Source organism: Schistocerca nitens, chromosome 4, assembly GCF_023898315.1.
Source record: "Schistocerca nitens isolate TAMUIC-IGC-003100 chromosome 4, iqSchNite1.1, whole genome shotgun sequence".
In the NCBI taxonomy this organism is placed as follows: Eukaryota; Metazoa; Arthropoda; class Insecta; order Orthoptera; family Acrididae; genus Schistocerca; species Schistocerca nitens.
In genome coordinates this window covers 988,919,460-988,932,572 of record NC_064617.1, presented here as the reverse complement: position 1 = coordinate 988,932,572, position 13,113 = coordinate 988,919,460, and the positions used below count along the sequence as shown (strand labels likewise).

The following is a 13,113-nucleotide window of genomic DNA, read 5'->3' as shown; positions in this document are numbered from 1 at the left end:
TAATTTAGGTTAAGTAGTGTGTAAGCTTAGGGACTGATGACCTTAGCAGTTAGGTCCCATAAGATTTCACACACATTTGAACATTTTTTGAACTCTCCTGACTAAATCTGATCTGTGAAAATAACATTGGCCCTCTTTTCTACCACAGTGGTCGTATGTTGATGACTCCACTCTATAAGTTCCCTATTGTGAAGACGCGTCAGAGTTAGACATACAGCTGGATTTCGGCAATAAAGTCCTCTCTGCCGAAGCCTTCCGCACCCCGTTTGTCTCGATACAACGCGTCCAGTGGGTGATGCGAGCTCACATATCCAGTTGCCGTGCAGTACTAAGGCGGTACCGTAGTGAGCCCTTACAGCCAACTGACGGTCCTCTCTTCTGAAGCTACACGTGGTCGGCCCTACCCGGGTCTTCGGGACACAGTTTCGGTCTCTATTAAACTGTCGCCACATCCGAGAAACAACAGAACGTTTCACACCAAGTCATCGAGCCACGTCAGTTTCCGGCTGTCATCCTTCCGTTCTTTCTATGGCCTCCCACAGCAGAGAGTCTGGTAGGTATCTTCTCTGTGCCATATTGCACCGTTTGTGACTGTTTACACAGCGATTGTGCGTGTGGGACTACCCGGCAAACACTGCCTCGTTTCATAGGTGACATCTTCCGTTCAGAACACGATCGTACAGACATCTGGTCGACAGTTTATACGCCGTGAATTAGACACAGGAGAGGGAAATAACTATCTGTTGCCTTAATTTTGGATACCAGTGTAGTTGCTATGGCGGACACTACATTTCTCACTTGTGTCACTGTTGTCTGATAAGCCAGCGTAAGTAATCACTTGATATGATGAATGGTACTGCCCAAGGGCAAATGTGACTCGTCCGTTTCCAACAACTGGAGTAGTTATGAAGACAGTGAGAGTTCGTTTCGTGTCGGAGCGGACAGAAAGCATAACTGCGCAGTTACATCGTTCGCTGTGCGAGAAAAGTCGGTGTCTAAATTCCGGCTCAAATATCCTGGTCCGTTATCTCATCACTCTTCTCCCGTGGCAAGCATCTCATAATGCGTATAAAGCCCGCGCACCTCAGCTCCTGAGCATTTTCGCTCTTTCCGGTGCGTTCCAGTAATAACAAGGCCTAAGTTGTTCTTGGCCCTATCAAGACCTCATTTATTTTGCGGCTGAGACTGAAGAAAACAAAGTCGTTTTCAAATTCCTTTGCAGCTATCGTATTTTTTTCTACTGTGTTATTTCGGCCACAATACAGAGTGCTGCTAATTACTCTAAATGTTGTAAAAACATTTTTCCATCGATATCTCACCTGTATTATGGTACAGTTCCCTTGCCGTATCCCACACAGGAGCTCAGCTATCTCCATACACTACGAGACAGTGCGATGGCAAGAGATCTAAGGGAAAAAAGTAGTTGTCTCGAGTTGTAGCCTCACCGCTTCCCTAAACGGCGAACTGTTTTACCTAGCTCTTTCTCTGAATACGAATACATCCACTCAGCCTCGATCATTGCCCAAAACAAGAGCAAAGTGTTCAATATGATGATAGAAATGGATTAGCAGACAACATCTCTATTTCTTATAATGTTCTTTTCATAATGTGGGGCCACAGTCATAATATATTTCTTTTAAGTCAGTACCGCCGTTAGACTGTTTTTTATTTGCAGTGTTACATTTACACGATCATGATTTAGGCTTTACAATGCCATTATCAAGTGTTTTAAGTGTTATACAGTGCCTTAGATGGCATACTGTCGTATTTAAAATACATTATTTTATAAAAAATCAGATTATAAATTTCGTTCAGTAGTGACCATCTTCAGGATTAAAAAATATCCAGAGGCAGTTTTTTCGTACAAAACATTCCTTACTTAGAAAATACGGCGTCAGAAATCGATTTAAGCAAACACGAAAGGATCACTTACCCGAGTGCACACAGCATACTAAACGTCCCCTTTTTAAACAATTATTCACGAGACTGTGCTTATCCTGACACACAATATTTTTAGCGCAACGCAATCTGACTTAAAATAATCTCTACAAGAGAATGGCCCTGACTAACATTAACCTGTACTTTTCACAAACCACTTACCTCACAAAAATCTTGGTTACTCCCACTACTCCAATACAGCAAGCGCCACTACTGCCAGCTAAATAAAAGATTCAAACTATGGAAGGCACTAACTACTGATAGGGATAGTTAGCAAATGAAAGATATTAATAGAGAACAAACAATGTATTTACCTTGATATCATATATATATATATATATATATATATATATATATATATATATATATATATAGAGCAGTTCATGACAAATTTCAAAACTCCGCCATCTCTCTCCCCACATCCACCACTGCTGGCGGCTCACCAACTGCGCAACGCTACGCGCTGTTCACAGCCAGGTGCCTAACACTACAATGGTTGAGTATTACAACAATGCAAAGCAGCCACAGACTGCTCACAGCACAGCCAGTGATTTTTTATACAGAGGTGGCGTTACCAATAAAAAAACCTAAACAGCCTACTTACAATACTAATTATATCGAGTCGGCACATGTAAAAATGTTGCAGCCACACATATTAGCGACACCAGCCCCGTCATTGCCTTATAAAATTGACGTACCACGTGCTGCGTTGCAACAGAAATGTTGACTCTCTGAAGAAACTATTTATATGCAAAGTGACCCAAGAGGCTATTAAGATCTGAAAATTCAATACTTCAAGGAATAATGTAAGTAGAGAGGTGAAAATTGACGCACGTGCTTGAAATGACATAAGGTTTAATTGAATTTAAAACTAGGTGTTAAAAATAAGTGTGCAAAATAACCAATATAGGGCGCTTCACATGATACAAAAGCAATGACTAGCATAATCATTGATTGTTAGCAAAGGCGATGTTCTTTACAACTAACGTTCAGCATGCCGAGCGTCATTCATCGAGGAACAATGCTGTGAACAGCACTGTACAGCATACCAGGTGAGCAACTGCCGTCGGATGTTGTCTTTTAGCGTCCCTAATGAGATCGTGCAATCGTGGTAGATCTGCGATTTTAGGCAAACACACAACCAATAAGCACGCGGTTGAGATCTGGGGACTCTGGATGCCAAACATAGCGGAAGAAGTAGCTCAGCACACGATCTTCACCGAACGATGTGCGCGAGAGGTCATTCACAACGATAGCAATATGGGGTGGAGCGCCTTCCTGGCAAAAGTCCCGCCTTCCAGCAGGTGTTTGTCACCCGGGCTACAGATGATGCTATCGGCGTACATTGTACCCGTCGCACTGATAGTTTGAAAAGCAGCACCCCGCGTCTTCTCGAAGAAAAAGGGCCCTATCACGACTGATCAAGTAAATCCACACCATACCCTACCTTTCTCGTCATACAGTGGGATTTCCACGACACTTCTCGAATTTTCGGAAGCTCAAATTCTGCAGTTGTTGGTCTTGACAGACCCTCGGAATGTGAAATGGTCTTCGTCAGTCCACAGCACGTTAGGCAACCAATCGTCATCTTCTCACACTTCCTGAAGTGGCCACAGAGCAAACGATCTCCGTGTCACAAAGTCGTTGGCTAAGATTTCATGATGACGCTGCATTTTGTACGGATGGCAAGGAGGGTAGCCCTTACTGCTCTCCAGACTGTAGCGCGTAGAATTCCAGTGAGACTTCACGAGTGCATACTTCACCCTGCGGAGATGAACCCGCTGAGGTCTCCATTTCTTCCCGAATTGCCCGAGCAGCAGTAGCATTTGTGCCTGATTGCCACAACGGGGTTGATCGACTAAACAACCCGTGGCTTCCAACTTCCTGGTCAGTTTCTTCACAGTTACACTTGTGACAGGACCTTTACCTGTCCGAATACCCTTCTTATGGCGATAGAGTCGTAAATCTGCACTAGCGGATTCTCCACTCTGGTAGTAAAGCTTCGCTAAAAGTGTCTTTTCTGGTGAAGTCAACATGCCGCGATTGCTATCACGTCTGGTTCCCCCTGTCACTACAGCTGGTTTTCTGTACAATTCTCGTGCGGCGTCGCTGATGTCTTGCTCTCTAGCGCCATCTGTCGGCCTATTTTTACGCTCGTTTTAGGTTTCAATGGCACCCCATGTCATTTCAGGTATGTGTGTCAATTTTGCCTCTCCACCTACAGTATTCCATGAATTAGTGCATTTTCAGATGTTAACAGACTTTCAGGCACCCTGTACCATAAGCACACTGTGTCCGCTCATATATTTATTTCGTTTTTGGTTACACTGATTTCCCATGCCATGTTTTGTAATTTTGGTATATTTAGTACCAAAAAACGATTTTGTGTATTTTTATGTCTGAAGATGGAAATCACCTACTGAAATTAATAATCCGATCATAAATGTTTTTGCAATCCATAACTGGAATAAAAATATGTATAAACATCACACTAAGATCTACAAGAAAGAAACATTTTCATTAAAATACTTTTACCTTTATCGTGCTATGCAGCCGAAGAAATAAATCCAGCCACACCTTACATTATTCTCAGCAGTAGCTGGTCTTTTTTAGTCCTGTTTTTAATATTAAAATTCGTTTTTTGCAGGTATTTTAGGTCATTTGCGTGCACTTTATTCGTGCCGGCCGAGGTGGTCTCGCGGTTCTAGGCGCGCAGTCCGGAACCGTGCGACTGCTACGGTCGCAGGTTCGAATCCTGCCTCGGGCATGGATGTGTGTGATGTCCTTAGGTTAGTTAGGTTTAAGTAGTTCTAAGTTCTAGGGGACTGATAACCACAGCAGTTGAGTCCCATAGTGCTCAGAGCCATTTTTTGAACTTTATTCGTATTCATGTCAGGATTATGAAATTCGTATTGCTGCTTACGTTCAGTCAAACAGTTTCTCTATGTCCATTAGTGCTTTATCATCCATTACCACGGGAATTCCTCTTATCGTTACCTCTTAAAACACCAACTGGACTTTTTTTACCATTATCTGTTCTACGTTCTACGTGTACTGCGATTTATTTTCTCCATTATACTAGTACAGCCATCAGGTATCTGATAATCTGATGATTTTCACATTTATCCGTTCATCCTGTGGTAATCACCGATAATATTTTTCTGGGAACCTAATGGTGTCCCGATTCTTTAACGAAATAACCTTCAAGTTCTTACCTTTCGCAGGGAACCTAATACTGGTCCAGTGCTAAGTGATAGCGTTTGTAGAAGTTTGTTTTATGCGCTATCAGTCTTGTTTCCAGATCCTGCTGTATGAAGTGGAACACAATGCAAGGTTTGCATTTTTCTCTTGGGTATCAACATCACGGCAGTGTCATAATTCCAGTACTAACATCACATTGTGAAACGAAAATATGAAAACATTACGTGTATTGAATTGAATGAACGACAGACGAGACCGCATATTGTTAGAATACAGAAGTGAGAGAGAGTTTATTGTTTGATAATACGCAGCGTTACCATTGAATTCTGGCTGCTTCACCAACTTGTAAAACCGCTCACGGGGCAGAGTTCCTTTCCATAATAACAATCTTACAGAACCATATATTATGCAGCTACGCAGTCAGCAGACCGTAAGTATTAGAGTGTGATGATAAGAGGTGAATCACGGATTGATGGAGGAGATAACATGGAGATAAGAAAGCTGCTCACTATATATCAATAACGACTGCACTTTTACAGTGCTCCATATCTGTATCAGTTAACTGTATCTGACCTGACGTCAGAGCGGAGAAATAACGAAATATTGGCACTACCGTGGACGTCAGCGGAAGGTTAACGTTTGCGGTGAGTGACAGCTTCTCCGACTGACTGATGTGCGACGAAGATCAAAGGTCGCCGCTCTGGAACATCTGCCTTTACCAAATATATATTGTCACTTCCACAACGTGAATATGCGCCTCGAACTCACACACGTCGGCTATCATAACCTCACGGTGGTTTATTTCTGAAAATGATCCCCCTAGTGCAAGAATTAGCCAACAGTATGACTGATGACAAGATTATACAGCGATCTTCCCAGTCACAGTACATAAACTGCGTTGAGGTCAAATCAGGGAAACAATACAAAACCTTGAAGGTCGAATATGTTAACCACTGTGACATCAGCCTCTGTTTCAGTTTAGAAAATCGACATGCACAGATAAGAGAGCTTCGTCTTTCTCATCTCCAGACAGTCCAAGCTTGTTTTCAAGAGCTTCTGTTTGTGAATGAAGTGTGTCAGACTTATGTGACAAGGATGTGCTCGCTTTGACAATGTTTGTACTTCTCATGCAATATCTGGTGCCAAGACTTCTTCGTGAAACAATTTTTTTTTCCCGGCATCGATCTGCTCAGTGGATTAGACACATCCACGTAACTGATATAATTATGTCAGGGTGCAACAAAGGAACATATCTGAACTATCTGTCATTCCTAACTAAGTGATAAACACAAGACAGAGACACCGGAGTTTATACGATATGTTTGTTCAATTGTTTGATATATTTATAACTACGGCCATGTTTCCCTCTTATAATCGTCCCTAGGCGAATTTATCTACTTAGTAGCAATCTGTTTGTTGATGATCAAGTACTCTCGTCCACTTTTCCATATCAAATTAAGAAAATTATGAACTGTCCCAAAAATAGAAGCACACACACAGTAGGTGATACCTCCTACAGAATGCTAGGGAGATCTTTTCATATAACATGTACTATCCTTTCTGCAATATGTGATGCATCACTGAATCAGGACGTTTTTCCACAGATATTAAAATATGCAACTGTTAAACCACATACTTAAGAAAGCTGATAGACAGGATATCAGTAATTACCAACCTGGTTTTCGAGTAGTTCTGAGAAATACTGTAGAAAAGTTTTCTTCTTGACAATAATAATATATTTACTAAATCACAATTTTGATTTCACAAGAGTTGCTCAACCAATAATGATATTCACACATTCATTTACGAAATTTTACAAGCCACAAATAACAAAACAGCCTTAGTCAGTATTTCTGTATCCTATACAAGTAATTTGACTGTATATCACAACATTTTGTTAGAAAATCTGTGGTTTTATAACTTTTTCTTTTAATCAACAAGTGGCTCAAGTCATGCTCAGTATAAATAAGAGAGTTGTGCTACATACTTCAACAACCACAGAATGGGAATATTTTTTCTGATTAAGGGAGAATCTTTAATGGAGTAACATGAGGCTCATTATTAGGTCCATTGCTGGGTCTGACACTTGCTAATGACTTTTAATTTAATACCCATCAAGCAGAATTAATTCTTTTTTCAGCTAACCTAAGTATTATATTGAAAACCAAGAGGCACACAGCAACAGAGGAGATAGCAGATATGTTTAAAACAGTTAATAACTGATTTTCAACCAATTTAATTTGAATAAACTAAAGATACAACATATTCAGTTCTGCACTCAAAAGACACAACATGAGTATAAATTTAAAGCATACGCAAGAGTTAATTAGGTAAAAAACCTTTAACACCTAGGGATGTGCAGCAGATTTAAAATCTGAAAAATTACATTTAGGTGCTTCTTAAACAGACAAGTTCAGCCACTTTTGCACTTTGTGCGTTGCAGGTCTTGGAGGGAAACAAACACATAAGCTTCGCTTCGTTTCGTTCAACCCCGTCATACAGAATTATATTCTGGAGCCAGTCTTCTTTAAGAAAGAAATATTTCATTACATAAAGCATGAGAAAAGAAAAAACAATGTGGTACTCATCCACGATCGTGTTGCAAAGAAATATTTGATGAATTACGTATTTTAACTAATCACAGCAGGTATATTCTTCCAAGTCAGTTGTTGTAAATAAGCTATTACAGTTGAGAAAGAATAATGACATCTGCAATTACTTTGATTATTTTACAATAAAAAAGACGCAAACTCGGAAAGGGGGGAATAATGTGTCCACAAAAATCTTTGATTATTTACCCAGTAATGCTAATTGCGCGACAAATGCCGAAGCTAAATTTGGAAACTAGGTAAACATGCTCCTTCTGGGCAATTACTATATTGGGGAGAAGAGTTTTTATTTAGAATTTTGTAACTTATTGAGTACAAAAGTAATACTCACTTCTATTAGTCAGAATGAAGTTTTAGGTAAATAAAAACTAACTTTATAATCTGTAAATTGACTCGTTCCAGGTCACTACGACACATTTTGCAAGTAAAGAATGAAATATTTTGCTAACTGAACAACTTCGCCTCGCTAAAGGTAGCTACAATGCAGCAGCTCTTTTCTCCATCGCGATACGCTTTCGATATAAAGCTCGAGGCACAACGCTGGCTTTCATACGCTCGAACACACCCTTCTACAATTCGCGCATGATTTGCATCAGATCTCTCGGAAAGTTGCTACTTCAAAGACTGACTCAGCTAACGGTTCCATGTAAAAGCCTGCACAATGTTTGTACACACGTCCAAGCACACACATATCTGTAAGCTTTAACGAGCTTCTGATAAGTGAAAACCGATTAAGTGCCTCAAGCAGATTATACAGTTAATTGGCTTCTGAAATCTTTCCGTGAAAAATCTCTGGCCTCTTTGCATCAAATACTTGAAAATACACTACCGGCCACTGAAATGGCAGCGGTTAATTGGCATAAAGTGTACTACACGTTAGGACACGCAAATGATAAGCATTTCCGCGCAACCGCTCATATTAGGTAGCAATAACATCATCTGCCGTCTGTATGCAGTGTGATCCAAGGGGTGTGCACAAACTGATGGAGCTGAATGATACAGCAGTCGAAATACAACGGTGCAGTAGAAATTTACAGTTTTGAAAGTAGTCTTCAGCCAGTGAAAGGTTTGGAGTGTTAGAAACAACGAGGACCATCAGTGGACGCGCGTCTTAGGTTCGGCAAAGATAATGTAATGCTTACTGATCAATGCTGTACATTAAAGACGGTGTTCAAAATGGCGACCATTGCACTGAGTCGAGGCATAACTCATTCGTAGAAAATTCTGGTGCAGACTGCCAAGTACACCTGGCTTCACACAGACCTCATCAGACGCTGGCGAGAAATGTTTCTTCGTTGGGAACTCGTGTCACGTACACGAGGCTTTTGATGCGCCCCAGCCTCTCTCCCAAAAGAAAATAAAGAGCGAGGTGGCCCTGCAATTGGACCTCACCTTCCGATCCAACGCCTGTGATTTGTGACATTGAGTACACTTATTATAAGTTTGGAAACACCAAGTGATTATGGACAATTGAAAGGAAACATATAATAAAATTGCATTTTATTATTTACTAAATGGCCGGCCGAAGTGGCCGTGCGGTTAAAGGCGCTGCAGTCTGGAACCGCAAGACCGCTACGGTCGCAGGCTCGAATCCTGCCTCGGGCATGGATGTTTGTGATGTCCTTGGGATGGTTAGGTTTAACTAGTTCCAAGTTCTAGGGGACTAATGACCTCAGCAGTTGAGTCCCATAGTGCTCAGAGCCATTTGAACCATTTGAACCATTATTTACTAAATGTTTATTAATCTCCAAGAATGCATAGGTAAATGCAATTATTAAATTTCAGATTCGTGAAAATAGTCACCATTTACTTGCATACTCTTGGCATGCGATGGGTCAATTTTACCAGTTGGGATTAGTCCCCATTCTTGTGTGTCCCACTCATGATTCCTCGCTCTAGGATCCTCCTGTCCAACTCATCCTATAGAAGCTCGACTGGGAGGGTATTCTATGCTTTTTCAAAATTTTCCGAGCTTCTAGAGGCTTCACATAGGAGTGACACAAGCGGCGTGTGCGTTTCTGGTCATTGGCGTGCTGCACGACAAGCCCTTTCCCGATGAGACGCAAACCAGACGTCTTGGCATGTGGCCGGCCGAAGTGGCCGTGCGGTTAAAGGCGCTGCAGTCTGGAACCGCAAGACCGCTACGGTCGCAGGTTCGAATCCTGCCTCGGGCATGGATGTTTGTGATGTCCTTGGGATGGTTAGGTTTAACTAGTTCCAAGTTCTAGGGGACTAATGACCTCAGCAGTTGAGTCCCATAGTGCTCAGAGCCATTTGAACCATTTGAACCATTATTTACTAAATGTTTATTAATCTCCAAGAATGCATAGGTAAATGCAATTATTAAATTTCAGATTCGTGAAAATAGTCACCATTTACTTGCATACTCTTGGCATGCGATGGGTCAATTTTACCAGTTGGGATTAGTCCCCATTCTTGTGTGTCCCACTCATGATTCCTCGCTCTAGGATCCTCCTGTCCAACTCATCCTATAGAAGCTCGACTGGGAGGGTATTCTATGCTTTTTCAAAATTTTCCGAGCTTCTAGAGGCTTCACATAGGAGTGACACAAGCGGCGTGTGCGTTTCTGGTCATTGGCGTGCTGCACGACAAGCCCTTTCCCGATGAGACGCAAACCAGACGTCTTGGCATGTGGCCGGCCGAAGTGGCCGTGCGGTTAAAGGCGCTGCAGTCTGGAACCGCAAGACCGCTACGGTCGCAGGTTCGAATCCTGCCTCGGGCATGGATGTTTGTGATGTCCTTGGGATGGTTAGGTTTAACTAGTTCCAAGTTCTAGGGGACTAATGACCTCAGCAGTTGAGTCCCATAGTGCTCAGAGCCATTTGAACCATTTGAACCATTATTTACTAAATGTTTATTAATCTCCAAGAATGCATAGGTAAATGCAATTATTAAATTTCAGATTCGTGAAAATAGTCACCATTTACTTGCATACTCTTGGCATGCGATGGGTCAATTTTACCAGTTCGGATTAGTCTCCATTCTTGTGTGTCCCACTCATGATTCCTCGCTCTAGGATCCTCCTGTCCAACTCATCCTATAGAAGCTCGACTGGGAGGGTATTCTATGCTTTTTCAAAAGTTTCCGAGCTTCTAGAGGTTTCACATAGGAGTGACACAAGCGGCGTGTGCGTTTCGGGTCATTGGCATGCTGCACGACAAGCCCTTTCCCGATGAGACGCAAACCAGATGTCTTGGCATGTCTCTGGAGAATGGCAAGACGAAATCGCCGACTTCATTTCTTCGTAAAGATCCCCTTACCATCACAGAATCCACTCTATTCTTCGCAGTTGAAATTAAGCACTGAGGAATCGAGCGTTCATGGCGTAACAAGCATACGAAGTGATGGCGTTTACTTCCAGTTACTTCGAACTTTGATTAGTCAGTCAATAAGACTCCTTCCCAATCACCCGGCGTCCACTGTTGATGTGTCGCAGCCCGTTGAAGCCTTTTGTTCTTGTTAACAGGGCGCAACAAAGGTTTTCTCGCTGCGACATAACCCTGGTGGTTGTTTCGTGCCAGGCGCCATCTCAGTGCTGTCTCCCTCACTGGTGTATCGCTAGTCGTGTTTAGTTCAGCAGTCAGTTCACGGACAAGTCAGAATCTATTACGGTTTACTGGTCACTGCCAAATACTTTACCTGGCGTTCTCATATTTTCCTGTGTGCTTCTGAGAGAGGACGATCAATATAGGAGCTTGTATCTCAACGTTGCTCCGCTTTTGCCCTGGTATAGTTTTATTCTGTTCTACGTTAGGACGTGGAATGAACAGTTGGGCAAGCGTGGGCATAACATGTAGTGACACTGTTGTGCCACCATTGCCTCGGCTGCCTGGTCTCATTATTTTTCGTAGTTGTTGTCAGATGTATGGTCACAATTCCCATTATACCGGGTGATCAGAAAGTCAGTATAAATTTGAAAACTGAGTAAATCACGAAATAATGTAGATAGAGAGGTACAAATTTACACACATGCTTGGAATGACATGGGGTTTTATTAGAACAAAAAAAAATACAAAAGTTCAAAAAATGTCCGACAGATGGCGCTTCATCTGATCAGAATAGCAATAATTAGCATAACAAAGTAAGGCAAAGCAAAGATGATGTTCTTTACAGGAAATGCTCAATATGTCCACCATCATCCCTCAACAATAGCTGTAGTCGAGGAATAATCTTGTGAACAGCACTGTAAAGCATGTCCGTAGTTATGGTGAGGCGTTGGCGTCGGATGTTGTTCTTCAGAATCCCTAGAGATGTCGGTCGATGACGATACACTTGCGACTTCAGGTAACCCCAAAGCCAATAATCGCACGGACTGAGGTCTGGGGACCTGGGATGCCAAGCATGACGAAAGTGGCGGCTGAGCACACGATCATCACCAAACGACGCGCGCAAGAGATCTTTCACGCGTCTAGCAATATGGGGTGGAGCGCCTGGTTGTAATAAAACCCCATGTCATTCCAAGTATGTGTGTCAATTTTTACCTCTCTATCTACATTATTCCGTGGTTTATTAAGTTTTCAAATTTACACTGACTTTTTGTTCACCCGGTATACACGCCAACTGATGTTTTACATTTGAAAGTGACGACGTAGTTCGTTGAAATCGGTATTGTAACCCTTTTCTTTTTTGAAGAAAAATTTTATGTACTGTGACTATACGGCTTCACTATTGTAGTGTCAAATAAACATTTAACTCATATTTAGTCTACATCTTCATCTAAATGATTACTCTGCAATTCACATTTAAGTGCTTGGGAGAGGGTTTCTTCGAACCACAATCATACTCCCTACCATTCCAGTCCCGAACAGCTCGCGGGAAAAACGAACACCTAAACCTTTCTGTTCGAGCTCTGATTTCTCTTATTTTATTTTGATGATCATTCCTACCTATGTAGGTTGGGCTCAACAAAATATTTTCGCATTCGGAAGAGAAAGTTGGTTACTGAAATTTCGTAAATAGATCTCGCCGCGACGAAAAACGTCTTTGCTTTATTGACTTCCATCCCAACTCGCGTATCATATCTGCCACACTCTCTCCCCTATTACGTCATAATACAAAACGAGCTGCCCTTTTTTGCACCCTTTCGATGTCCTCCGTCAATCCCACCTGGTAAGGATCCCACACCGCGCAGCAATATTCTAACAGAGGACGGTCGAGTGTAGTGTAAGCTGTCTCTTTAGTGGACTTGTTGCATCTTCCAAGTGTCCTGCCAATGAAACGCAACCTTTGGCCCGCCTTCCCCACAATATTATCTATGTGGTCTTTCCAACTGAAGTTGTTCGTAATATTTACACCCAGGTACTTAGTTGAATTGACAGCCTTGAGAATTGTACTATTTATCGAG

The 13,113-nt window shown here is 42.0% G+C and overlaps 1 protein-coding gene across 1 annotated transcript in view; it reads left to right on the top strand.

Moving 5' to 3' along the window:
- The window catches only part of LOC126253707 (neprilysin-4-like), an 823,274-nt gene that overhangs the window by 451,575 nt on the left and 358,586 nt on the right, over nt 1-13,113 (top strand). The gene's annotated exons all lie outside the window — the stretch shown is intronic.